This window comes from Protopterus annectens, chromosome 1.part2 (genome assembly GCF_019279795.1).
Source record: "Protopterus annectens isolate FY-2018-M chromosome 1.part2, PAN1.0, whole genome shotgun sequence".
Taxonomy (NCBI): Eukaryota; Metazoa; Chordata; order Ceratodontiformes; family Protopteridae; genus Protopterus; species Protopterus annectens.
In genome coordinates this window covers 183,250,598-183,278,477 of record NC_056727.1, presented here as the reverse complement: position 1 = coordinate 183,278,477, position 27,880 = coordinate 183,250,598, and positions in this window count along the sequence as shown.

The window sequence follows — 27,880 nt, the reverse complement described above, 5'->3', positions numbered from 1 at the left end:
AGTCCAATTTATATGATGCTGTTTAAGTTACTATTTAATAATATAATTATACTTTATTCATGTATATTAACTAGTGTTAAAACCTTACAGCTTATAATATTTCATTTTGAATAGTTCCTGTACTATTATTATCTAGTTAATAGATGCATCTCCAGACTGAATTGTTTTCATTTTGAGATATGGTTGCTTGGTAGTTGTTTTTGCTTTATTTGAACTATAACTAAATACTCATTCTACAGGTATTAGTGCTTTTATCATACTAATGGTCATGTTGATTAATGAAATTATCACTAAAGTACTAAAGAAGGTTCAGTAGATAGTGCATGACTATTATCTTTAGTTCAGTAATGCTATGCTTATTTACTTATATTATAATGTTACCAGTTGGTTTTGTTATACTTATATATGTTATCTTACATATCTTTCAGTTTTAATTATATTACTTCTTATGATAGAGTGTTCTAGTTAAGCAGAGTGTGATTTATTTATTATTTACTTGTTTCTCTTTCTCTTGAAATACTTGAGGAAATACATTTAATCACTATAAATTTCAATTTAAGGATAGGAGCTTTAGATTAGTATTAGAAGTAGAGATTAAGCATGTTGGACGTCTTGAAATTAGTTAATTTTGTATATATTTTTAGTAGTATTACTCGGACTTTATGTTATGTTAGGCTTCCTTTGAATAATTTGTATTCTAACTTGAGGTTATTATTATCTATAATTACAATGTTTTTTCATGTTCTTCTGCTCTTCCTTTATCACAGGGGATTGGTGGGTAGGCACTAGGGTTAGGATAAAGGTTATTATTATACATTTCATGGTTCTTAAAAAAACTTTTTTCTTTTTTTTTTCAACAAATGTTATTTGATGACTTGCTTGAATACTTAAAGACTGTTTTTCTTTTATTTTTTTCTTCTTCTTTTTAATGTTGTGTTGGATTTACACCTTGAGTTCACTTTTATAGCATCAATAATGATTATACTTGTAGAATATGCCTGTTGACATAATTTTAGATTCTTGGAATGTTAGAGGCATTCAAGATAAAGCGAAAAAGTCACTATTATTTCATATGATCTTTAAATCACAGGCTAACATTTGTTTTATTCAAGAGACCCATATTTCACGTATTGATTGGAATAAAGAGTTTAAAAAAAATGGATCAAAAAGATTATAGCTTCAGGTGACTCATCTAACTCCAGAGGTGTAGCTATAATCATTAAACAAAAATTCATTGGGAATATTATTGATGAGAAATTTGATGATGAGGGAGGTGGTGCTTATTTACCGCTTCTATTGCTGGTTTGGACAAACCCTTATTAATTTTAAATCTATATGGCCCATGTAATTCACAACATTTGTTCATTTTAAAATTTACAATATTCTTGCATCCTATAAGGATCATCATATTATAGTAGGTGGTGACTGGAATGCAGTTATAAACCCTGTAATTGATCGTTCCAGCTCCACTGTCACCTATAATCTTCAATCTACTCTGGCTATAAATGATTTGATGACAGAATATAATTTAATAGATCCCTCCGCACTGTTAAAATATAAACAAGAATGATATATATACTTATTATTCTAAGTGCTATCATTCGTGGTCCAGATTAGACTTCTTTCTAATTTCAGATTATATTTCAAAATATATTGTGGACTTTACTATAGAACCCAGATTCTTTTCGGATCACTCAAGAATTTCACTAAAATTGAACATAAAACCCAATATCAAAAATAAAACTATGTTTAATAAGTGGACCTTAAATAATAACTTATTGTCAAATGAAGATATTTGCAAACAAGCTTCAGAAATCCTAAATGAAATGGTGAATAGTCTTGAATCATCAGACATTCCTTATGACATACAATGGGCTGCATGTAAAGCAAGATTAAGAGGTTTATTTATTAGTAAAGCGGCTTCAAAAAACAATACTTTAAGAAAGAGGAATTCTTAAAATCAAGAATTTCTTCGTTGGAAAATCATCTTAGTCTGAACTATGATGCTACTTTAGAAAAACAAATTTTTGATTGTCAGAAAGATTTAATTCTGCTTCACCAAAATAACCTCTCCTTAGCTGAACATAAGCTACTTGCTTCATATTCAGAGTGGGCCCAGGTTCCATCTAAATTGTTAGCGAATTATTAAAGTTAACTTCAGAAATCCAAATATTACATCTTTATCTTATAATAACAGATTATATAATACTGATGAAGAGATTATTCAACTTTTCACCTCTCTTTACACTGAGTTATATTCAGGTTCTTCTAATTCTGTTAAAGATAATCACTCAAAACTCTTTTAGACTCTTTGCAGTTCCCTAAACTTAATGATAATCAGCAAAAACTACTTTCTACCCCTATATCGGTACAAGAAATCTCGGATTCAATAGATAATCTTAAATTGGGTAAATCTCCGGGACCTGATGGTTTTACTCCAGAATTTTTCAAAACTTTCAAATTGGTAGTTCTTCCCTTTCTGTTTAAAGTTTACAATCATATAAGAGTTAATGATATCTCAGATATTCATTGGAACACATCCAAAACCATTCTAATTCTAAAAAATAATAAAGATAAATCTGACCCAGTAAATTATAGACCCATTTCTTTAATTAACGTGGATATTAAGATTCTGTCATCTATTCTGGCTAACAGATTGAAACGGATTTTACCCTCAATTATCTCATCAGATCAATCAGGTTTTATGTCTCAGAGACATGCTTGGGATAATACTCTATCTTTAGAGACTATACTTCATCTCATTAAGAAAAATCCAAACCCTATATATGCTTTGATTATAGATGCATCAAATGCCTTTGACAGAGTATGTTGGAACTTTCTATTTCAAACTATGTTATGTTTTAATATTCCCTTATTCTTTATAAATTTTTAAAAGTTTTATACAAGAATATGTTTACTAGACTATACATTAATGGTCAATTTTCTGCTCGATAAAGATCACTAAAGGAACAAGACAGGGTTGTCCATTGTCCCCTTTTCTTTTCAACATTTACTTAGAACCTTTGCTATTGTTTATTACTCAAAATACTTTTCATAACATCCTAGAATTCTTAATACTAATATTCATTTCTCTGCTTTTATGGATGATTTAGTAATCTACTTTCAAACTCCATTATCTGATTACAGAAAAATAATGAATTCTATTGATTATTTTTCTTTGGTCTCCAACTATCTTTTAAATTCTACAAAAACTCATATTTTTCCCTTAAATCATTTAGCACACAAATCTTTTTTGTTTCCAGATGATCATTTTCAGTTTACTTATAATATAAAATATTTAGGAATCAATTTAGAACACAATAATAAATCTTCCTTTCAAAATAATATTAATAAATTATGGAACTCTATATTGTCTGATATGGACAGATGGAAGCATCTAAACCTTTCATTTCTTTCAAGGGTGGCCATTATTAAAATGAATATTCTGCCTAAATTTCTTTACCAATTCTCATCATCTGATCAGATAATTTCAAAAAATGTTTTGAGTCTGTAAATAAAGCTTTGGCAAAATTCATATGGTTCCCTAAATCTGTTAGAATTTCCTATTCTAGATTGGCATTTTCGAAGGACAAGGGAGGTTTGGGTTTACCTAATCTTTATCTCTATTATTTGATTGTCTCATCCAATAAACTTCTTACTATCTCTAAATTCAATAACACTTCTTATCCAAATCACTCTTTATGGATAAAATTATGGTATAATTATGTCATTTCTAATAATTTAAATCCTGAAGCTATTCCTTTATCTCTCTGGATAGTTTATTTATTAAAAATATATCTACAGTATTTAAACAAAAGATTAGAGATTTCCAAACCTTACTCAAAATGTGTAAACTAGAAAAGATCTCGCACCATGTTCAGCCAATTCATCTAAATCCAAATATATTATTGGACAATAAACTTTTGAACTTAACAAACTATCCTTTAATTAAAAATCTAAAAGTAGGAGATGTTTTGAAATATCTTGACTTGCCTTTATCTGACTGGCGTAAGTTATTGAAAGTAAACTGGAATTACTCACCAATTCTTACACAACTAAGAGCAATAATTAAAACAAATTTGTATCTCTGGTCCCCATAGACTCACAATTGAAAAACCTTAACACGATTATCAAAATACTTTCATCATCTGATAAAATACTCTCAAACTCATATAAATTAATTAATTCTTTAATGATGGACCACAACTGTCTTTTATCTAATGTTTGGTTGAATTATAATTCCCAATTGTCAGAATCTCAGAAAGTCCTGGCTATTAGACACACTAAGGAATTTATCCCTTTTAAAAATTAGCATACACACAATTAATGATTAATAATGATGCCTACTTTACCCCAATCAAATTAAACAAATTTAACCCAAATAAGTCCCCTTCGTGTTCATGCTGTTCTCATCCCCAAGCAGACCTCCTTCATAGTCTATGGTATTGTCATTTTTCTCACAGATTGTGGACATCTTTGAAAGTCAGACTGCAGAAAATGGGATATCAAAAATCCACGTTGACGTGGGAATTTGCTATTCTACATATTCCATTGATTCATCTTTCAAAAGTTGATATTCATGTTATCATTTTTATTTGCTCATTACTAAAACTTTATATAATACAAAATTGGATTGATCATTCTAAATTAAAATGGGTTACTTTCCAGAAAATGGCTTTTAAATTTATTGATGCTCAAAGATACTTAGGTGGAAGTCCAAAAAAAAAAGCTATTAGAAAGGTTGTGTTAGAAAAGGTTCTAAGCATATTAAATAGTTAATGTTAAATATTTTTTTTTTCCTCTCAGGTTGCCTAACTTGTATATAGTGTACATATGGTGTATATTTTATTTCTAAATAACTTATCAAAATCTCATGAAGGTTGTTATCACTAGATGAATTGTTATATGTTCATTTATGCCTTCTTGTTATGTATAATCTTTTAATTGTCTTGCTATTCATATAATTAATAAAAAATTTTTTGAGAAAAAAAAAGACAGACTGGGCCACAGGATACCACACAATCAACAGTAAGTGATGCAGGTGTATAGTCCAGCAGCCTCCATCTACACTCTGTACACAATCACTAGGTGATAAAGACTTCAGTTGACCAAATGGATGTAACTGTTACGTAACAAGGCATAACTGACACCATCACAGGCACACTGGCAAACAGAACAGTCTGTATGGCAGGAGGCAGGAGGCCTGCAGTAACCCACTTTATGTAAGTAATGTCAAGATAGGTGAAATGTATGGTACTGTACATCTAGATACCTTAAGGCAGCTTACCCCTGATACCCCCACATTTTGTAACAGACTAGATTATGTATGGTGCATCCCCCCTAGACTCAATAATACAGGGCCATATACCACTGTTACATACACTGGCCTCTGGAGTGCATATGGGCACACATGTATTGTGCAGGCGAAGCCCACACATATATGGCCCCAGCCCCACCGTATGTTTGAGGGATACAACAGCAGTGGACTGCTGGCAGGAATGGCAGTGTGGTATATGTATATGTGCATATGTATCACTATCTGTATACGTGTAGACATATAATGCTCTGTATATGTATATATCTGGGTGTGTATATGCATATCTATGTACATATTCACACCCATCTATATATGTCAATATGTACATGTGTAATTATCTATATAGATATCTGGATAATCATATGCACATATATATTCACCATATGTCCGGAACATGGGGTGTAGCCCTACCTCAGCCCCTATAGTCCCAACTTCGTAGTGCAAGGGGATGTCAGGTATGTAATGCGAGTATATTAGCAGACTATTACTACTGTAACAGGGATTGTCTTCACAGACATGGTATGTGTGGGAGGTCACATCTGCTTTTCACATGTGTGCCACTGGCTACTGACAGACATCCTAAGGACATCATAGTACAGTACCGCTGCAAGCACATAATGATCCTGTGGACTACAGCAGAGATATTGGCTAATAGATGTGGACATTCTGACACACTCTGTACAGTTCAGAGGTAGACATAGAACCCCTTAGTGCAGAACATGTGGACCAAGCCTGACAATATGGATGTCAACAGTCATTTAGATGGGTATAACACATAATGACTGGTATACATTCACCCCCATACATTATCCATTCACACACCCCTATCTGTCCTAACATATAATAACTGCTGGTACAAAAGTGCCATGGCCACATACTACTCACTAGATATTGACATACATCTGTACAGCATCCCACCGCTCTGTCTGACATACATGACTGTTAAGGGAGGCCCGGCAGCAGTAGATCTGGCACGTATCTGGACATGACATCTAACTGGGTAAGTACACCAAGCTGCTAGGCATGTAAGAAAGCACTGTGCAGGCTACAGGCAGACTGGCTCAACACTGCCCTACATCTCCTATGTGGGAATGCACATGTACCTGCATATATAGCAGGCTCTACAGGCATGTCACAGCACAGGGTAAGATACAACTGTGTGAAAGTGCATAACCACAACCAATGTGAACACAGCAACAGCTACATATGGTAAGCTAGCATAATATTACAGTATATGGACTATCTCTCCAACACCATCCTCTTATGTGCTACTCACATACTAACCCTACATATACTGGGCTGCTACATAGTGTGGCCTAATGCCTGTCTGTGGTATGGGACATGTGTGTGCATGGCCCTACAAACATGTAAGCCAATATGGTAACATACAGTGGGGTCTATATTACCAAAGCAAATAACTCTATGCGCGAATACCAAAACATCGACCCCTATACCGCAAACCGTGAAAATCCCGAATGCACTAAACTGCGAAAAAAATATACCGAACTGTCATAGTCTGCCAACCCCACCACCCGCTACATACTACCTACCCAAACAAAATAAATAAACCACATACATACATTAACCAAACCCTACTTCTAACCTAAACTAAAGCACCAAAACCCTACCTCCAACACTACACTACACTAAACCCCACAAACACAACTATCTATGCACTCTCCTTAACCCCTTCCTAACCCTAAGGTCCATAACTACCGCACACATCCCCTACAGACATACACTTAAACAAAATAAATAATATACATACATACACTTAAAAAAACCCTACACCTAACACTTCACTAACTCTTACATACATTACCTATCTATGTACTTACCTTAACCCAAATCCTAACACTAAAGTCCTATCTATCACACACTTACCTTACGGAGCTATACTGCAGATGGGCCAACCAAAACAAATTGACATTTAGAAATTCGCCATTTTGAATGTTTGTGGTTTATGTACTTTGTGCAATATGGTTCAACGTCTTCGTATTCACCTAAAGGGATTTTCGATCACGTAATAGGAACCCCATACAGTGGAGCAGCATGTAACATCAGGTAGGACAGGACCTAGAATGATGACATCTACCACAGTCTGTACACAGGCCAAGGTACATATTAACAATACACACACTGTCGACATTCACCATAAGTACACAGACCTCAGTGCTGTACAAACAACCACAGAATGTCCAGGTTATGCCATCAAATATAACCCCTACTGTACATAACATGTGCAGCAGTCTGATATCTCACTGGCTTGTTAACAGATATGATGACACTAATTATGGTGTACAGCATATGTGCACCTCTTAATGCATGACATATGTACAAAGGGTGACAGAGTTGTGGCTGGAAACACATACACAGGGCCAAAATTGACATGTTGCTGTTATAGCATCATGCATTTACTGTTGTAACAGGGTTTGTTGCAACATACGTCCTATGAGGGATATGAAGTCAGTAACTGTCACGGCTTTCACCATCTACAGACTGCAATCCTCACACTACCTTCTGCAGTTCACATATACATGCTCTGTGGGTAACACATGAAACCAAAGGCAACACACACTGCCCAGTCTGCAGATGACCCTACAGATGGGGAGTCCTCATAAACATAGAACTGACATGGCAGGTATTAATACATGTAGGACAGCCATATCCGCACACACCCTGTTAAACCATAATTACTCCAAATGCAGTATAGCAGCACTTAAAGTCTGTAGTCAAGTCAGGCACAACCCCCTCCTGTGTGTTGGCCTGTTTCCACGGTGTATGTTGTCAGAGGTAAATCCCCAATCCATCTGAGATGCTGTTTGCTAAACAATAGATTGAGTTCCTGCTCACAATGAATGAAAAAGCCCAACACCAACATGATGTTCCTAGATATTGGAGTGTGTTTCCATGCAATTGGCTATGGGAATGCTACCACATCTGTTCCACATGCAATCAGCTAGGGGAGGGATGCAATTTGTGCAGAGGCCATCAGCTGATCATGAGCATTACCTGAAATACACATACTGCTGTCTATGCAAAGCAGGTGTAGGTCTCCACATCCACCAGTGAGGGAGTGAGACAGGCAGACAGAGGCAAAGAGAAGTCAGGGATGGGTGGGAAAGTAAAATTTAAGCATATTTGTGTCACACACCTACCAGCACAGGGTATCAAACCCCTGACGACTATGTAGTGCTATCACAGTTCTATGCAGTTATTGGCTGCACCACATAGGTTACCTGCTGTGGAGCCCTCAGAACATATATGTGATGGTGAATGACATCTGCAACAGGGATATGGTAGCTATACAGTAGGTGAAGTACACATGCCTGTCCACATGAACAGGTGCCAGCATCAACACCGCCACACTCTCACAGGGATTCACACACATTGATACACTTGGCAGGGCCAGGATTACAACTCACCACTAGTGAGATTGCCACAACACATTACTGTGCAGGTATCACATGCACCACAGGTCATATGGAGGTTATATGGGCAAAGGGTATGGGGAGGTAACTGACACCAGACAGCAAGCTTCAGTATGCCAGTGGGGGTTGTAGTGAGTGTGGATATGATCATACACATCATACAACACACACACACAAACACACAGGGTGCCAGTACTATCATGCATGGGTGCATTTCTGCATGAGTGTGTGGTGGTAGACTGTGCCAGACAGATATACAAGGCTAGGTGATGGGTATACCTTGGCATCAGGCCACATGACAATGGTCTGCATTGTGGCTCAGAGCTGTAGTTTCTGCATTTGCCCACACAGGTGGGTATTGTATCCCCCATCCAGTCACCTGGGTGACTATTTAGTGTGGCAAATGCTGTGCATCGCTTGCCATGTATGTGTTCCTTAGTCCATGATATGGACGGTTTCTGGGATGTGCACACCTCCCACATGCATGTACAGTGACATGTGGAACTGTACCTGGGGTGTCTGGCCCACGTTGTGTACACAGATTATCATCAGATGTGCTAGTCTTGGCCACCTGTGGTGGGAACTGGTAATGGACAACAGGTTTACCCTGCACCTACATGGATAACATGCTAACTCCATTCCCTGGTGTGAGTGGCATCTGTCCATAAAGAGCATGTTTTCAGGCATGGTATGTCCTTTGTGGGTCACATGTGATGACACCACAGGTGTTGCAGGTGTCCAATGGGTAACATGGGGAAGGTGCACTGTCTACATGTACGTGCCTATTAGACAGGTGGACAGGGTGCCATGCCCTCTGTAGCCCACTGCAATCACTTCATAGTTACTATCAGTGGCCAATATGCAGTGCACTACCCACATATTTTCTGTTGCCTAGGCATGTGTGTATGAGACATGGGTTGAAAGTGTGCTCTGGGTAATACTGGGGTTGCTAACTGTGATTGCCTGGCCTTGATGTCACATGTATGGGTATGGATTTGCACCCCAGCCTCTCGGCTATTTCACATCTGTTATCTCTGTATGGTGGACATTGTGAGAGGGCTACCATATAAGAAATTTGCAAAACCCGCTCCACATTAGGCCCAGGTGTCACACACTCCCACCTACCTCCACACAGAATACAAGTTACACACACACCTGTCAAGTCTGAGGGTAGAACCCCTACCTAACTAGTTTAGTAAACTACACAGTTATAGTACATGCCACAGAGATTATTGGAGTACTCCTTCCCCAAAGGTGTACATCACATTGGATGACATCAGCAGGATTGCCGAGTGTGGCTAGGCTAAAATGCATTGCTCCCTACACAGTGACACACACACAAAACATCCACAACCGACATGCGTTGGTATAGAACCCCCTAACAGAGGTCTATATCACACTACAACATGGAGCTGTTATTATAGGATGCACCACAGGGATGACTGGACAACTGCTTCCCCAAAGGTGTATTTCACAATGAATGACATCAGCAGGATTGCCAAAGTAGGGCATTTGAAATGTACTGAGTGTGACTAGCCTAAAGTGCATTGCTCCCTACACAGACATTAAAACACACACAAAACATCCACAACCAGCATGTGTGGGTCTAGAACCCCTAACAGAGGTCTATATCACACTACAACATGGAGCTGTTATAAGATGCACCACAGGAAGTACTGGAGTACTCCTTCCCCAAAGATGTATTTCACAATGAATGACATCAGCTGGTTTGTCAAAGTAGGGCATTTGGAATGTACTCAGTGTGACTAGCCTAAACTGCATTGTTCCCTACACAGACATTGAAACACACACAAAACATCCAGAACTGCCATGGGTGGGAATAGAACCCTACCAGAGTTCTATATTGCACTACAGCAGTTATGGCATTCGCTACAGAGATTACTGGACTGCAACCTTCACAGAGGTGTATTTCTAGGTGGATGACATCAGCAGCCTAGCCAAAGTTGAGCATTTGAATTGTGGGGAGTGTGACTACCCTAAAAATCATTGCTCTTTACACAGACAGACAAACACACACACACACACACACACACACACTTGCCAGGTCTGGCAATAGAACACGTGCCTAATTAATTTATCACACTACAGCAGTACGCACTATGGAGATTACTGGGCTACAACCTTCCCAGAGGTGTATTTCTAGGTGGATGACATCAGCAGCTTTGCCAAAGTTGAGCATTTGAATTGTGGGGAGTGTGACTACCCTAAAAAGTATTGCTTTCTACACAGACAGTCAGACACACGCATCTGCCAGGTCTGGGATTAGAACACCTACCCAACTAATTTACTACAGCAGTATGCAGTTATGGGACAAGCCATGGAGATTACTGAGCTACAACTGTCCCAAAGGTGTATTTCACAGTGAATTACCTCAGCAAGCTTGTCATTTTAGGGCTCTGGGGAGGGCAGTGTGTGTCCATGGGCCATAACCCATTCATCTAGAGGTTGACACACCACATGCGGGCACACACAAGGTCATATTTCACGAGGTACGTGTATACAGATGCTAGATGACACCTTCCTTGTACAGTCATGTTGCTCAGCTAGCAAGTGCACCACATAGTCTATACTGCTGACAGATACTGGTGGTTAGTATCTACATTGAGTGACATCTGAACCTCATGTGGTTGTGGCCCTTTGGCTGTGTGCTGGGTGGGACAGGCCTGGATGGCTCCTTGTCACAGTCACCCTCTTCCACACATCTATGTATGTCTACCTTTGGCTTATTATAGTGTGTTGTCCTTAGATATATGTCAGTATTCCTGTCCAGTGTGTGTGCAAAGCATGTGTGGTGCATACTGTGGAGTGTCTGCACTCACATTAGCGACTGCCAATTATGTCTGGTCCACTGGTGTTTGCAGACAGGACCTTCATGTGTTTAAGTGTGTGAGCATACCCAGTAGGACCTTTCAGTGTGTTGTTGACTGACATTGCCTTCATTTCTGTAAGTGTGTGAGCATGCCCAGTATGCCCGTCTGTATTGAATGTGTGGATCAAGTCCAGGTAGTCTGTATTGCAGTGCTGACCTATGTGTTGTACATCTACAGGTAGCATACTGTTTCTGCAGGGTGTCCATCGATCACATGGCATTGACTGTTATACATTTCTACATGGGATGGGGGGCACATGTGCCTATTTCTACATTTCCTCACAAGATTGGGGGGGGCACACCTGACTGTTTCTTCATTTCTACGTAGGATGGGGTGGGGCACACTTGACTATTTCTACATTTCTACACAGGCTTGGGCGGGGCACACCTGACTGTTACTACATTTCTACGTATGATGGGGTGGGGCACACCTGACTATTTCTACATTTCTACACAGGCTTTGGGGGTGCACACCTGACTGTTACTACATTTCTACGTAGAATGAGGGGGCACACCTGACTATTTCTACATTTCTACACAGGATTGGGGAGGCACACTTGACTGTTACTACATTTTTACATAGGATGGGGGGCACACCTGACTATTTCTACATGTCTACACAGAATTGGGAGGGCACACCTGCCTGTTACTGCATGTCTACATATGATGGCGGGCACACCTGACACCTGTACACATTTGCTACGACTGTACTGGTATGTCAGGTACTCCATTTCATTCTGTAATCTTACCTATCATGCTGCCTAGAGACATAACAGTGTACTATAGATCTTAGCTTTTATTTACCTGCATATTAGTTTCAGACTTCCTACCCTTCAGAACTGACATCCCACTGCCTGACCTGCTGTCAACTGTCTGTGTAGGCCTGGGGGGAGTTTACCCATAAGCATCATTCAGAGGCCATAGCATAGCATTTGTTTGTGTTTGTCTACACCTGTCCTGCTGGCTGTGACTGTTGTTTGGTATGTGAACCCCCCTGACTGGCATGTGTGAGTCACTTACCTTCTGGGTATCCCAGTATTGAGGGCTGTCTATGTTGGATGCACATAGTACACTCCCTACACATGGTTGAGCACAGGTGGTATAATGTTTGGCATCCCTTTTACTGTATGTGAGAGTTGGAGAGAGTTGTCATTCCCAGAGTCCCTCCTGTGTCAGTGTATGTGCTATGCATTGCCTATTTGCCAAGGCCAGGGCATACTAGGCATGCCTCCTTCTGCCTACTGTGGCAGGCTCAGGTTGTTCCTCCTCCGAGTCACTCTGTGCCTGTGCAGGCCTTGGCAATGGTGGGGGGGGGTTGTGTGGCCCTGCACCGTGCTGTTCCTGCTGTAGCTATTTCTGCAGTATAATATTGTGTAGCATGGCAAATACGAGGACAATATGGGTACATGTAGCTGGTGAGTACTGCAAGGCTCCACCGGATGTGTCCAGGCACCGGAACCGTGACTTGAGCTTCCCAAACACATGCTCTACTATAATTCTGATCTGTGTGTGTGCCTCATTATGGAGTTCTTGTTCGGGTGTGTGTGCATTTCTTATGGGTATCATCAGCCACGGCTCTACTGCGTATCTAGCATCCCCCACTAGGTGACTGTCAGGGGATGTCCCCACTGGCAAATTTCTGGTACAGCTGCGTCAGATGCCAGATGTGGGAATCATGATAGCTTCCAGGGCAGCCAGCACACGCATTCATTATTATGCCCTGGGCATTGCACACAACCTGGCAGTTGATGGAGGGGAAGCCCTTACGCTTGATGTAGACCCTACCCCACTCACTGGGTGGTGCTTTGATGCATATGTGCGTGCAGTCTATAGCACCCACTACCTATAGATATTCTGCTATTTGGTGGAACAGTTGCATATTGCTGGCCAATGCATCACGGGTGTTGGGGAAATATATGTGCTTACTGACATGCTGACATAGCATCCAGGAACTGGTGGAGTACCCTGGATGCTGATGTCTGTAAGATCCCCATCATATCCTCAGTTGGCCTTTGAAGGTACCTGTAGCTAGTATTCTTAGGCCTACACACACCTTGGTATCCACTGGGATGGGTTCCCCTCTGTTAGTTCTGTGTGTGTGAGGCGTGGCCGGCACAGCTCAACAATTTGCTGTAGGAGGTCCCTCTCCAGCCTATAATGCTCCACTATCTCCAGCTCATGTAGCTCCTGGTAGATTACCCTGGGTCTGTACACTCTTCTCTGTCTCCTCACTATGGGTTGGTTGACAGCATTCACATCCTCACCACCCTCAGCCTCTTCCACAAGTTGTATGATAGCTATTGCAGCCCCTATCATTTTTCTGTTGTGAGTGTTAAAAGTTCCCCGCTTGTTTACACCAGTGGTGTAGAGTGTGGGCAAAACCAGAGGGGAAGGTGTTTCCATAGTTTATAGTAGTGTTCTGGGCTGGGCTGGGATGGTCTGCTGCCTATGTAATTGGCTGATTCTGATACATTTCACCTGCCAGTTATGCTAGTTCTCCTTGATTAGCTTTCTACTGCTGGTTTTCCTTCCCATTGCCTTCCAGTTTAAGCCCGGGGGTGCGCCACAAATACAGAGTGCTCAAATGTGCACAGTGCTGCTATTTCCTGGTTTAACTTTTGTTTTCTGCCTTTAAAATCCTCACTTAGGCATTGTAAAGAGTGCTAGGCAGGTTAAGACACACCCCCTAGCTTAGCTGTGCTAAGCTAGGTGCAAACCCGAGCCACAGGGCTCCAATCTGCTTACAGTATGCCTGACACACACCCCCATGATGTCACCTAACTCCTGGGGTTGCACCAAGCTATTCCTGCTCTTACACTGTTGGGACCTGACTCACATGCTGGGGAAAACTGGGATTCACTATCCTTCCCCTCATTTGCATAGGATTGCCTGCTAATTCATAGTTACATGTCTCACACTGAGCCTCCCCCCTTAGCAACCACTACTCACTAGCCATGTTGTCTTCTGCCTGCCATTGACTTGCATGGCAGAATACTGATTTTAGTTAGAATGCTTAATTTAGGTTCATTTTGTTATTTTCCCCTTGATCCCGTTTGCGCACCACTGCCCTACGCTTAAACAGCCGAGATCAACTAAAAAAATAAATAAAAGTTGCTTTTTGTATTTTTTTTACTGTTTGCAATGCCAGTGGCCTTATATTTGGCCATTGGCATGCTTACTACATGATATGCAGCCTTTATTTGGAGCTGTCACAGCTCCATTTTGGATTTTGTAGAAATGTACTCGGTTACTAACCGAGTACATTTCTGCAGACAGCACAGGCCCTGCATGGACGGTTGCAAGCTTCCTGGATTGCAAAATCACCTCGTTTGCATAGATTTCTCCTGCAAATGGGGTGATTTGCATACAGTGGCTTAGCCCATGCAGGATTAATGCAGGAGCACTTGTGCATGCTCCTGTAGGCTGTTCTTGGATCGCACGGCAGACAAATTGGCTGCTTGAACTCCTGCACTGATCTTGCACGCTGTGCAAGCTTTAGAGAATCCGGGGGCTATATTGCACAATGTGGAACAGATGGGTAAAATGTGATACATTTTCTAACTAGGAAGGAAGCCTGTGACATGGCTATTAAACTAGTTTAAGTTCTTTGATACTCTGAGTCCATCTCTCTCTCTGCTTGCCAGAACAGTCACTTGGTTGCAACATAAAATTTTCCTTTTACATTATATATAACATGAAAAACTTATGCAGCAGTTGTAATATATTATGTTTTACCACGCATCCTGCTGTTCAAACATTAGAAACTTGAAAGTAAGTTGAAAAAGTTCAGAAGCACTACCCCCATGCACATACAAAATAACCAAATTATTCTCATATTCTCACTTAGCATCTCTAGATAAAATTTCTCACTGACAAACTACATTAGCCTTTCTCACCATCTCAGTTATTTTTACTCCATTCTATCCCCTACATTGCTAATACTTTGATCTTTGACCTCACCACACACATATACTAATTATAGCCACTTGTATAATTGTACATCTTAGATATTTGCTTGAGATCAAGTGAATAAATACATATATAAAGGCCCAGAAATGTATCTCAGCTTGCTGATGTCAGAACCATACAGTGCAACTCCCCCCTGCTCTCTCAACTTCTTGTTTAAGAATCAGAAGCAAGGGATAAAATCAGTAACAGCTTTTAAATCTTTATCTCATATACTTTGAAAGCTGATAGAACAACACACTTTGCATTATCTAGCATTTCCTGAAGAATACAAAATCTGAAATTCACATGCTTGAAATTTAGTGACTGTATTCCACAACAATTTCAGACGCAACAAAATTTATAAGGAGCAGACCAATATACCTCTCAATTTCTTTGCTTAACAATTCTGGACAAAGCCAAAAATAATGGGGTAGAAAAAGGGACACATTTAAATAGTATTATTTTGTATATTTGTCAACCAGGCAAACTCAATGGACGAAGTGTCATTTATTAGGGGTGAGCTGGGAGTGCTGTCTGATTAAGTGACTTCCTCAAAATCAAAAGGCAGGCAAATGGAGGTGAAAGGATTTAAACTCTGTACTTTTGAATACAGGAAGCAGCTCATTAGTTTGCGCGCCAGAGAACTCCAAATCACTTAAAATGTTAACAGAACAATAAATGTTGCATGGACACACATTTTCTGAACAATAAAAAACTAAAACTGTAATGACTTGTATTACTGACTGACAGTAATCCCTAGTGATTTACCAGAAAAAAAGAAGCTTTACTTTATTTATCCTTTGTTGACTGGGTTAGTCACAATAGGTTTATTTTAGGACACTCAAAGCAGTATTCATGCTACTGGGAAGATTTATCCAGGCCATCAGGGATTTTCCCCTATTCTTTGTGTAGGGGGGACTCCATTCACTGTTAAGCTTCCTGTCTTCTTGTCCAGGCACATAGGCGGCTCAGAGAAGCAGGAAGCTGAAAATCGAACATGGAAGAGGAAGAAGGTGTTTTTCAGGTTTTTGATGTGAGTGGAGCTGTTAAACTGCAGACAAGTTAAATATTTTAAATAGTGAATTGGATGTTAAGTGGAGTGATGAGACTGGAGAAGGGAGAAAAGAAAAAGGAGAGATGGTTAAAAGGCAAAAAGAAGGAGCCAAAGCAGGTATTATGGATTCAGAGGAGTTATTTCAACAAAATTTGTTTGCAAATTGGGTTGTAACAACACTTGAGTGTGTTGTTACAACCCTCCAGTTGGGGGGGGGTTACAGGATGTTTATGTGAAAGAACTAATAATGGAACAGAGTGACCTGGAAAGTGATGAGGCAGTGTTGCGGAGTGAAATAATGGACAGAATATAAGAACAAGTTGTTCAAGAAATAAGGAAGGAAGAAAATAAATTGTATGTGCAAATGATAAGAGGAGGTGAAAGAAGAGAAGAAAACAGAAATAAGAAGAAAGCATCGAGTAAGGATAAGTAGCAAAACAGAAAAGGAACTGAATAGGCAGAAAATATGGGACAGCATCATTTCACCACTGGATATCAAACCCAGAGAGGTAAGAGCATTTATTTGTATTAACAAAGATACTTTGTGACATTTTGTTTAAGAAAGTGCAGTATATGAATAAATTCTTTGAACAATATGAAAAAAGAAAAAAATGAAAATCCATGGAAGTTACATGCGGTGCAAGTATTTAATAGAGAAGCAAAAGAAAGGAATATTCATACAATTTTGAACTGAGGTTGAAATAGATGATTTGAAAGACTATTTAAAAAGTGTGTGTAGAGATGTAATGGGTATATAAAGATTTATGACAACAGAGGTTTATGGATTGGGGATGGGAATGTGGTGTTATATTGACAATGCAAAATGACAAAATAATACATTTGTCTAGCATAATTAATGTGGAGGGGGATAAGGGATTGATTAGATACTGGGGACAATCAAAGACATGTTTTTTGTGGTAAAATGACTAATTAATAATTGAGACAAAAAGAAGTGTTTCATTTGTGGTAAATTCATGGGTGGACTGTAATGCTAAAGAGAATCATGCACATGAAACAAAGTTAAAGCAAGAAAGAGAGACTGGTTTAGTAGCTAACATAAAACAGACACAAAAAGAAAATATAAACGAGAAAGATATAAGAATGAAAATAAAAGAATATATGAAGGAGAAAAGAAAAAGGAGAGATAGAAGAAGACTTACATAATCCAAGCGATGAAATGGAAGATAAATGGATAAGAGTAAAAAGTAAAATAAATTTTATTGGGAAGAAAGTGAAAGATAGAAAGTGCAAATTTAAAAATATAGGTATAGGAGGAAACAAAAAAGGAAAAGGATAAAAACAATATAGACTTTCCCACAAAGTGAGAATCCTAGCCATGAATGTGAATAGTATCAACAATGTTCAACGATGGTTAGGAGTGTTGGAATGGTGTAGATTAATAGATATCATAATATTAATAGACATAAGAATAACAACAGAGGAAAAAAAAATGCAAGTAAATGGGTTATGGGAAGGTAAGATTATATGGTACATAGGAGAAGAAAAATTTTCAGGCATAGCAATTTTATGTAAAGAATGCATAGAAAATTCTGGATTACATGTTAGTGGTATAAGGAAGGATATTAATATTAGATATAAGATGGAAGAGCCAAATATATAGAGTGATTACACTATGCATCCACTTTACAGAAACAGAGAGATTATGTTTAGGAAATAATTGATTATGTTAGTGTGAATATGCAAATAATAGTAGTGGGAGACTTCAATTATGATTTAAGACATAGGAGAAAAGAAGGGGCAGATGTAAATGTCATTTCATTTCAGATATGATCAAAAATGGTAAAATGTACTTATGGAAAAATAAACAGTGGGCATACAAAAGGAGCAATTTGAGAACTGAAATTGATTACTTTATAGTATCAGGGAGTCTAAAGATATTCCAACAAGGAGTTAAAATTATGTGTTTTTCAGACCATTGTAGCAATTTGGATAGAGATTCAAAAAATAGGCTATATAAAAAGAATTAATGAATCAGATTTAAATGAGTATGTAAAGGAAATAATACATCAACTACCACTAGATCATATCAACATGAGAAGATTTTATAAATATTAGACAAGTTGGTGGATTTGTCTAAAAGAAGAATATAGAAAAGTGGCATTGGAATGGTAAAGGGCAAAAAGAATACAAGGTAGTTGTAAATACAAAGAAATCAGTAACCATGTCTTTAAAAACATAATGGATAATAAAGAAGAGGTTCTAGAATAAGAAAAAAGCTATATGAAATGAACCAAGAGAAAATGAAAAAAAATGTTATTCAAACAATTATGTTTTTTACAAGGAAGAAAAAAGCGGCATCACCATACCTAAGTAAAATAGTTAAAGAAAAGATAGGAATAATTAGGGAGTTACAGAATGATGAAGTATGTTAGCACAAAAAGAAATAATACAGACAATAAAAATACATGTTTTGAATACTTTTTCCATATGCAAAACTATAAGGAAGCATAAGTGGAACGTAAAAAAATTAAATGAAGACGATAGTAAGAGAATGGAAGAAAAGATTACAATCATAGAATTAAAAAATGTGTTGAAAGTAGTAAAAGTAGAGGCAGCTACAAGTTTAGACAGATGAATACCTAATGTATAAGGATATGCAAGAATGGCAAAAAGAATATTTTTAGAGTTGCTGAATGAATGGTTTGGAAAGGGGGTAAATGATGAAAAATATGTATGGGTGCAATGAAATTTATATTAAAAAAGAGAGAAAGAACAGACATAAAAAACTGGAAACCACTAATTTTAAACAATGCTGATTATAAGATTTTTATGAATAGTAACTAAGAGTAAAAAGCTTCTGAATGAAAACAATCTTGGAATAAAAGAAAAAGGAAGCCAAGAACTTTTAATGATAAGAGAATTGGTCGATGATGTAATAAATAGGAAAACAGAACTGAAAATATTAGTAGGGGATGTAAGTAAAGCATTTGATAAGATACAACATGAAGCATTATGGGAAAATTTAAAAGAATATAATATAAGTAATAAAATAATCAACAGTAGTATTCTATTTGCATTAATTATGAATGCAGTCAATAAGATAAATTTAGTATTCAAGGAAGCTAAACTTATACACCAGAGGGAATTCAGATTTCAGTAATGTTTCCTTATGTAGACAATCTAGTAATAGTGGTGAAAAATAAAGTTGAGCTATTAAAACACTTGACAAAGAGTTAGGAGTATCATGTTTGAATATTAATGAGGAAAAGAGAAAAGGACTGGAATTCTCAAGAAAAATAGAAGGTGTTTAGTTTAATAAAGAAGAAATAGAAATTTTGGGAATAAGCTTTGGCAACGAGCAACAGAGAGTGACATAATGGAAGGACAGAATACATAAGATAAGGAATATTTGTATTTTTTGGAGATAATTTAAATATTACATATAAGAAAAATGCATGTTTAATTAATTCGGTAATATTAGGTAGGATATCACATCTAGCAAGTGTTTTTTATGATTCCATTGGAATGTGAAAAATAATTATTGACTGTGTTATTTACATTTATATGGGGAGCTAGATTAAACCCTATTAAAAGAGGAGTCCTTTAAGTTACAAAAAAGGAAGGAGGCTTGGGTTTAATAAATCCAATTGTATATATAGCTTAATTTAATTTATTTTTATTTATTTATTTTATTGCATTTGTTTTCCAGGAATGGCTACTGGGCCTAAAAGAGCCCATTTTCAGTGGAGACCTGGGGAGAAAAGCTCCGACAAGAACATAGATACAAAAAAAAACACTAATTGGTACAGAAGTAGAAACAGTGTTACTCATAGTGATTACAGTAATATATACAGACTATATACATAAAAGCAGGAATTTAATTGGTTAGATTAGAGTAATATATACAGAATATATACATAAAAGCAGGAATCTAGTTGATTTGATTACAGTAATATATACAGAATATATACATAAAGAAGGAATTTAATTGGTTAGATTAGAGTAATATATACAGAATATATACATAAAAGCAGGAATTTAATTGGTTAGATTAGAGTAATATATACAGAATATATACATAAAAGCAGGAATCTAGTTGATTTGATTACAGTAATATATACAGAATATATACATAAAGAAGGAATTTAGCTGGATGCCAGATGAATTCAATCAGACAGGTATTAACAGCGATATATTATTCAGCATTATTGTACCAATATCAACAAGTGATTAAAAAATAATATATATGGAGAAAATATCATTAGTCAGTAGTAGCAAAAGCATAGGAGTTTAGTTATTATATAAGGAGAAGGAAGAGGTTAGGTTATAGAGCAGGGACATAGCCAGGAAGAGCTGAGATGATTTTCTCAGTATTTGTTTGAAGGTGGTGGTGCTGCCTGTGTTTCTTATAGAAGGTAGAAGTGAGTTCCATAGTTTGGTGATATTGAAGGAATAGAAGGGTTGACCAGCAGGTAAGGTGGGCTTTTCTACTTTTAGAAGTAGATGATTTCCTGGTCTTAGTTGCCTGCTAGGTTGGTATTTGGCAAGTAGACTCGAGACAGCAGGACAAGTCTGTGGGTCTGTAGATTATTTTGTGCGTTGTAGTTAGTTGGGTGAATGAGAGATGGTGGAGGAATTCCAGCCAGCCTAATTGTTTCAGTGAGTTACAGTGGTGGGATGAGAATTTGGCCTTGTCAAATTTGGCTATTCTGTTGTAACACATATCAAGTTTGGATTTTGTAGAATTTTGAATATTAGTGAGGAGAGGGGCACCACAAAGGAGAGAGGGTAATAAAAAGGTGGTTGCAAAGGTTTGTCTTGTAGAGAGGCTATTTAAGTATTGGCACCTGTAGAGCATACTGAGCTTTTGGTGTGTTTTTCTTTTATGTTATTTTTTATGTGTAGGTCAAAGTTAAGGTTTTCATTTATAATAATGCCTAGTAATTCAGTGTGTGGGACGACTTCTATAGTGGTATTGTCATGGGCATGTATAGTGAAGAGTTTTTTTATCTAGGGGAGTGGTTGTCTTAGGGGCAGAAATTACCAGTTAAGCTTTTTTCATATTTAGGGCAAGATATGTATATATTTTTCTCTCAAATGTTGTTTGTTCTCTGTATTTGATCTTAGCTTAAACCTACTAAAGGACTCTGTACAACTTTATCTTACCTACAATTTAAACAATGTACTGTAACTCATTTTGCTATTCATATATATTGTATGTTTTGTCACTGCCGATGCTTGGAGCTTTTCTCCCCGGGCCTCTACTGAAAATGGATATATATCCAGTTAGACTAGCCTGGTCAACAAATGTAAAATAAATAAATAAATGATTGTTAAGCATCCAAGATTCAGTAGAGGTGAGGACATTCTGGGTGATTTGCTGGAGTTCAAAGCTGGAATTTGCAGTACATATTATTGTAGAGTCATCAGCATACTGGATTACCGAGCATTGTGGGAGAGTGGAGTGAAAGTTGTTACTAAAGATGCTAAATAAGACATGACCAAGTATGGAGCCTCTGGGTACCCCTGTGGAAGTATTGATGAAGGCAGAGGAAGACTGTTGCCATTTTTTGAATTGCTGCCTATTGGAGAGATAGCTATTGAACCATTGTAGGGTAGGTGGGGAAATGTGGAGGGTGTATAGTTTAGAGTGGAGGATGGTGTGGGAAATTGTATCAAAAGCTTTGGAGAGGTTGAGGAAAAGAGAAGCAATGATTTTTCCAGAATCCTGTGCCCAGTTAACTGTATCAAGGAAGGAGAGGAGGGCAGTAGTGGTGATGTGTCCTGGTCTGAAACCATGCTGAGTGGGTGATAGAATTTGGTTTTCAAGCAGGTGGTTGAGGAGTTGGGCATGGGTCAATTTTTCCAGTATTTTAGATAGGGGTGAGAGAATTGCTATCAGACAAAAGTTTGTGGTGTCTGTGTTGGTGCCACCTTTGTGTAAGGGGAGAATGAATGCTTTTTTTCCAGATGACTGGGACAAGGGATTCTTTAATCAATTTGTTAATGAGTATGTTTATGGGATAAGCTATAGAGTTTGCAGCTAGCTGCAGGAGGTGTGGGGGTAGATTGTCAGTAGCTAGAGTAGAGTTTTAGCTTAAATAAAAGTTTTTTTTTATTGTGGCGATGGGTATGGGGGAGAATTTTAGGTTGGAGTTGAGGGTAAGATAGTTTTCTGGGATAATTTGGTCATCGGCTGTCTTAGTGGTGGTGGTATTAACTGTAGGAAAGGTGGTGGTTATGTTAGCTATGGTATCAATTTAGTAAGAATTGAAGTGGTGGCAAGTTCAGTGGGGGTTTTGTGTGGGTCAGGGGATGGGTTGCTTTGAGAGCCTGAGTGTAATGGTTGATGGAGGACCAGAATTTTTGGGGATTATTTTTATGTTGGCTTTGTAGGTGGATGTAGCAGGCTTTTTTATCACTAGTTATTAGACATTTTGCCTGGTTACAGAGTAACTTGTATTGTAGTAGAGGTGAGGGGGGGTCTTCATTTTTTTGCCATGTTTTCCAGATTTTATCTCTTGTGGACATGACTTCTTTGGTGGATTTTAAGAGCCAGCTTGCATGGTTATGTTTTATTCATTTTAGGCAGGTGGGTCCTTGCCTATTTAGGATGTCTAGGAATCTTGAGTTAAAGCATTCAACAGGTTCATTAAATTGTAGGGATTTGAGGGGTTCCCAATTTACTTTAGCTAAGGTTTCATTAAATATGGATGGTTGGAACTTAGTCAAATTTCTAGTCGATTTGTATTGATGTTGGCCTGGGGTTGGGGTAGATTTGCATAGGATATATACTGGGTGATGGTCACTAATGGTATTAGGTAGTATGCCTGCAGTGGTGCTATTTTTAGGGTGGGACACTAATATCCAGTCTATTTTGGAGCTCCAATTGTTATTTTTGTGGGGTCTGGCGATGTCTTCAATAAGTTGGGAGAAGTTGTAAAGGTTTATATTTTTTGAGGGGTTGTTGTGGGCAATGTCTAGCCAATCAATGTTTATATCACCTAAGATAATGGTTTCATTATCTATGTTTTGGGATGCCCAGGCAAGTATGTTGTCTAATACTGGTATGTTGTTTCCTGGAGGGATACACAGAGCAATTATGCAAATGTTTTTTATGGTTGTTAAGTTTTAATATAGAGATTAGCACTTTGGCTGGGGAGAAGTTGGGTGTTGGTTTTGAGTAGATAATTAATATATATTTGCTGGGGAAGAATATTGCTACTCCTCCTCCTCTCTTCTGGGGCCAATCAGCTCTTAGGCATGAGTAGCCTGGGGGGAGAAATTCGTTGTCTTTTGCATATGATTTCAACCAGGTTTCAGTAGCTGCTACAATATCAGGTTTGTTTTGTGAAATCCAAGCCAGGAGTTCAGGTATCTTGTTTCTAAAACTTTGGAGAATTATGGTTGATAGCATGTGAGATTTGCTAGGTTTGCTGGGGCTGGGAGTATTGCGTCTGGGTTGGTTTTTACATTATTGCACTGGGATATAATGCTTTGGCAAATTATGTGGGTTATTCTTATCATTTTTTCCCTAGAAATGATATAGTTGCTGCTGGTGGTATAATAATGGGGGTGGCTTTGGAGAGGTAGAATTTATACTTTGGATAGTACAGAGATATTAGCTGTGAATAAGCTAGGGTGGATGTCTGAGTAACTTGATAAATATGGATTATGTGTGGTGGTTCTACAGGTGGGTGTAGGAGGTATGTTGGGTGTGCAGAAAGTTGTGATTATTGTGAGGAGAGAGAGTGTAAGTGAAAGAAGTGAGATCATTGTAATAGTAGTGATGGACATCATGGTGATTGAGTGCAGTGTGGTAACAGAATGAATATGAGCAGGATAGCAATAGTTTAGGGGATGGAGCACTATATGGCCCTATTTAGAATAGGTCGGAGGTAGAATAGTTAGGATGTATGGTATGACTGGGGGAATAATTAGGGGGTTATGGGATAGGTGGAAGAGAGGGGTGGGAGAGGTTAGGTTCAGGTTAGGTATAAGGTTAATGTTATGGAGGAGGGTGGAGATGGGGCAGGGTGGGAGCGGAGTGAGCATAGCGAATGGAGCGGGCCTGGCCCCCACAGGGAGAAGAGCTGAAAAACTATCAATTTAAGCTGAGTAATAAGCTTAACATATCAGTATCTAACAAAAGATTAATCTAAGTAGCTCTGGAATACTTTAAATAATTATCACTGTAACCACACAATCAGGGTTTTTGGGCAGTTACAGAGAGTTGTCATTGGTATAGAGATAATGCTGAAAGAAAAAGCAAAAATTTACCCATTTAAGCAGTAAATGCTTGGAACTGGAAAAATGTGTGTGTGTGTGTGTGTGTGTGTGTGTGTGTGTGTGTGTGTGTGTGTGTGTGTGTGTGTGTGTGTGTGTGTGTGTGTGTGTGTGTGTGTGTGTGTGTGTGTGTGTGTATGTGTGTGTGTGTGTGTGTGTGTGTGTGTGTGTGTGTGTGTGTGTGTGTGTGTGTGTGTGTGTGTAAGGCTGATTCAAGGTATTATGAACCAATCTAATGGCAATTGGCTGGAACCCTTCATTGTTGTTGTGCACACACCTTTTAAGCCTTAAAACTTTACAAAAACTAAGTTGTAATTCACATATTACAACAGAAAAACTGTAGGGTGTCAGGTCCTTGTTTCCCAGAGGTTTTATTTAGTTAAGATAGTTAGCTTCAGTGGATAAAGTGGAGTTTACTTTATGTAGTTAATCCCAGGGGGCACACAGATAAGACCCCTGTGCAAACTGAAAAATAAAGTTAAATAATGCAGAATTAGTGCAAAGGTTACAAGAATGCAAAGTGGAGAGCATGCAAAGGATAGAGATAGAGAGTCAAATTGGTTATGTTGCATACATTGTTTATCAGCTCTATAAAACCATAGACTAACAGCATTAACATGCAGCCTCTAAGTCATCTGATAACAGCTGTAGGATTCAGCAGTGAATACACATAATATATTGCACAAAGCAAAGGAAGTATGGCTGTTCTAAGACAATAATTCTACAACTATGTTATTCAATATGAACTAACAGCAACATGAACTGCATTTATTTAGCCTTCTATAAAAGCAATAAAATATTAACAGGAATACAGGATATATAAAATATTAATAGGAATATAATATAATATATAAAATATTAATAGGAATACAGGAAAAAGGAAAATTATTATTAAAAATATTAGAAGAAAAGCTTAAATCTTTAAAAAGAAGGAATTACTTGTATGGAAATTAAAGTATATCAAGAGAAAATATTATTATGGAAGATTTATTTAAGTAATATATAAAAGAATAGGAAATAATGGTATGAAAATATAATGGGAAAATGTTATTATATTTACCCTTGGAAGCACTTGGGAGAAAAAAATAAAAGCTGTAAAAGGAAGAATGAAAAGATGGGAAAATGTATAGATCTTTTGTGGAGATTGTCTATAAGCAGGCTTCCAGTAAAGGCAAATATACCATATAAAAATAAAAGACTGAGTCCGTATATATTGTGGGGAATTAGAGACTGCTGAATATTTTTTTAAATGTAAAAGAGTAAGTCAATTATGGGAAGAAATAGGTGATAAAGAATGTTTAAAGGGATTGAAAATTGTTAAATGCATAAATATGGACATGATATAATATGGCTGCTATGAAAATATGAAACAAAATTATGTAGACAGATTAGATGAAAAATTGTTTTGTTTAATCTGGATTGTCTGGAATGAAAGAATGAATGAGATAAAATTTAATGGGTAATACGTACTGTCAGAAATTTTGAAGAAAACAAGATTTTGGTTGTAGAAACAGGAGTTGAGGGAAATTGAAAGTGTAAAAAAGTGAAAGTATTCTTTGGAGGTCTCTTTGTGAGGTTATCACTAGGTGGTGCCAGAGCACTTTTACCAGTGATCACTGAATCTAAGATGGAAGGCGTGGAAATGATCTGGAGAAGGAGAAAAATGAAACTGTAATTCAGAATGAAAAAGATTCTTTGGAGGTGAATATTGTGACATCAGGGGTTCTGGATAACTTAGGGTTGCCACTTCGCTCATTGTGGCCAAAACCAGACCAAGGCCACACCCCTTACACTTCCCAAAACCCCACCCATCTTCTCCCCTCTCTCTGTCCACTTTCCAACCACTTTGTGATGCCATTGTCATGTCAAGTGAGGAGGGATGCCCTATTTTCCATTTACAAAAATTTTATTTTTCTTTCGCTTTATTATTTCTGTAGAAAAGCAGAGTAAATCAGCCGATTTAACATACTCGTATAATCTGTTTCTTTTTTTGAATCAGAATACTGGAAGTTTTACAGTCCCCAGGATTCAGCAAGCACTGCACGGAGTGCCTGAATAGTGTCAGAGCTGCTGCATGCAATATGGCCGATGAGCGATCCAGGAACGAGCCCCTGAGACGTGAATGAGAGCATCTACATTATTCCCGCACAGACTCCACTGCCATATGTTAATTACCTCATTTGCTGGGGAAAACCATGCAAATGAGGTGAATTAGTGATCCAGGAACCAGGCAGGCATCTGTGCAGGAATAGTGTAACCTGCAGAAAATGTATTTGATTACTAACTGAATACATTTCTGCAAATTACAAAACAGAGGCATGACAGCTCAAAAGAAAGCATCTATTCAATGTACTAAGCATGCCAATGGTCAAATATATGGCCATTGGCATGAAAAATAGTTGCAATTTTATAAAAAGCAATTTTTTTTGACTGATCTCGGATGTTTAAGCATAAGGCAGCGGTGCACAAATGGGATCGCCACATAAATAAGAGAAAAGGGGGGAAATAAGCTTTTATACCAAATCAGCATTTTGCCATAATAGTCAATGGCATGCATAAGACAAAAATACCAGGGAATACTGGTTGCTATGGGGAAAAGCTCGGTGTGAGTGTGGTAACCATGAATTAGCATTCTGGTTTATGTAAATGAGGGGATTGATACTGAATCATAGATTTCCTCTCTGTGTTAGCTTGCACCCAACCATGTAGGTGCAGCAATACCACTGTATAAGTATAAGAGGTGGATGACCTCATAAGGGGGTATGTCATGTATGCTGTAAGCTTATTGGAGCTCTGTGGCCTGTGTTTGTCCTTAGGTAAGCAAAGCTAAGGAAGGGGGTGTGTCTGAGGCTGCCTAGCAGTGTTTACATTGCCTAAACAGGTGTGCACACCGCACACTGGGTTTTAAACAAAAAAATAAAACAGGAAATAGCAGCACTGCTCACATCTGAGCACTGGGTATGAGCGGCTCGCCTCAGGGCTTAAACGGGAAG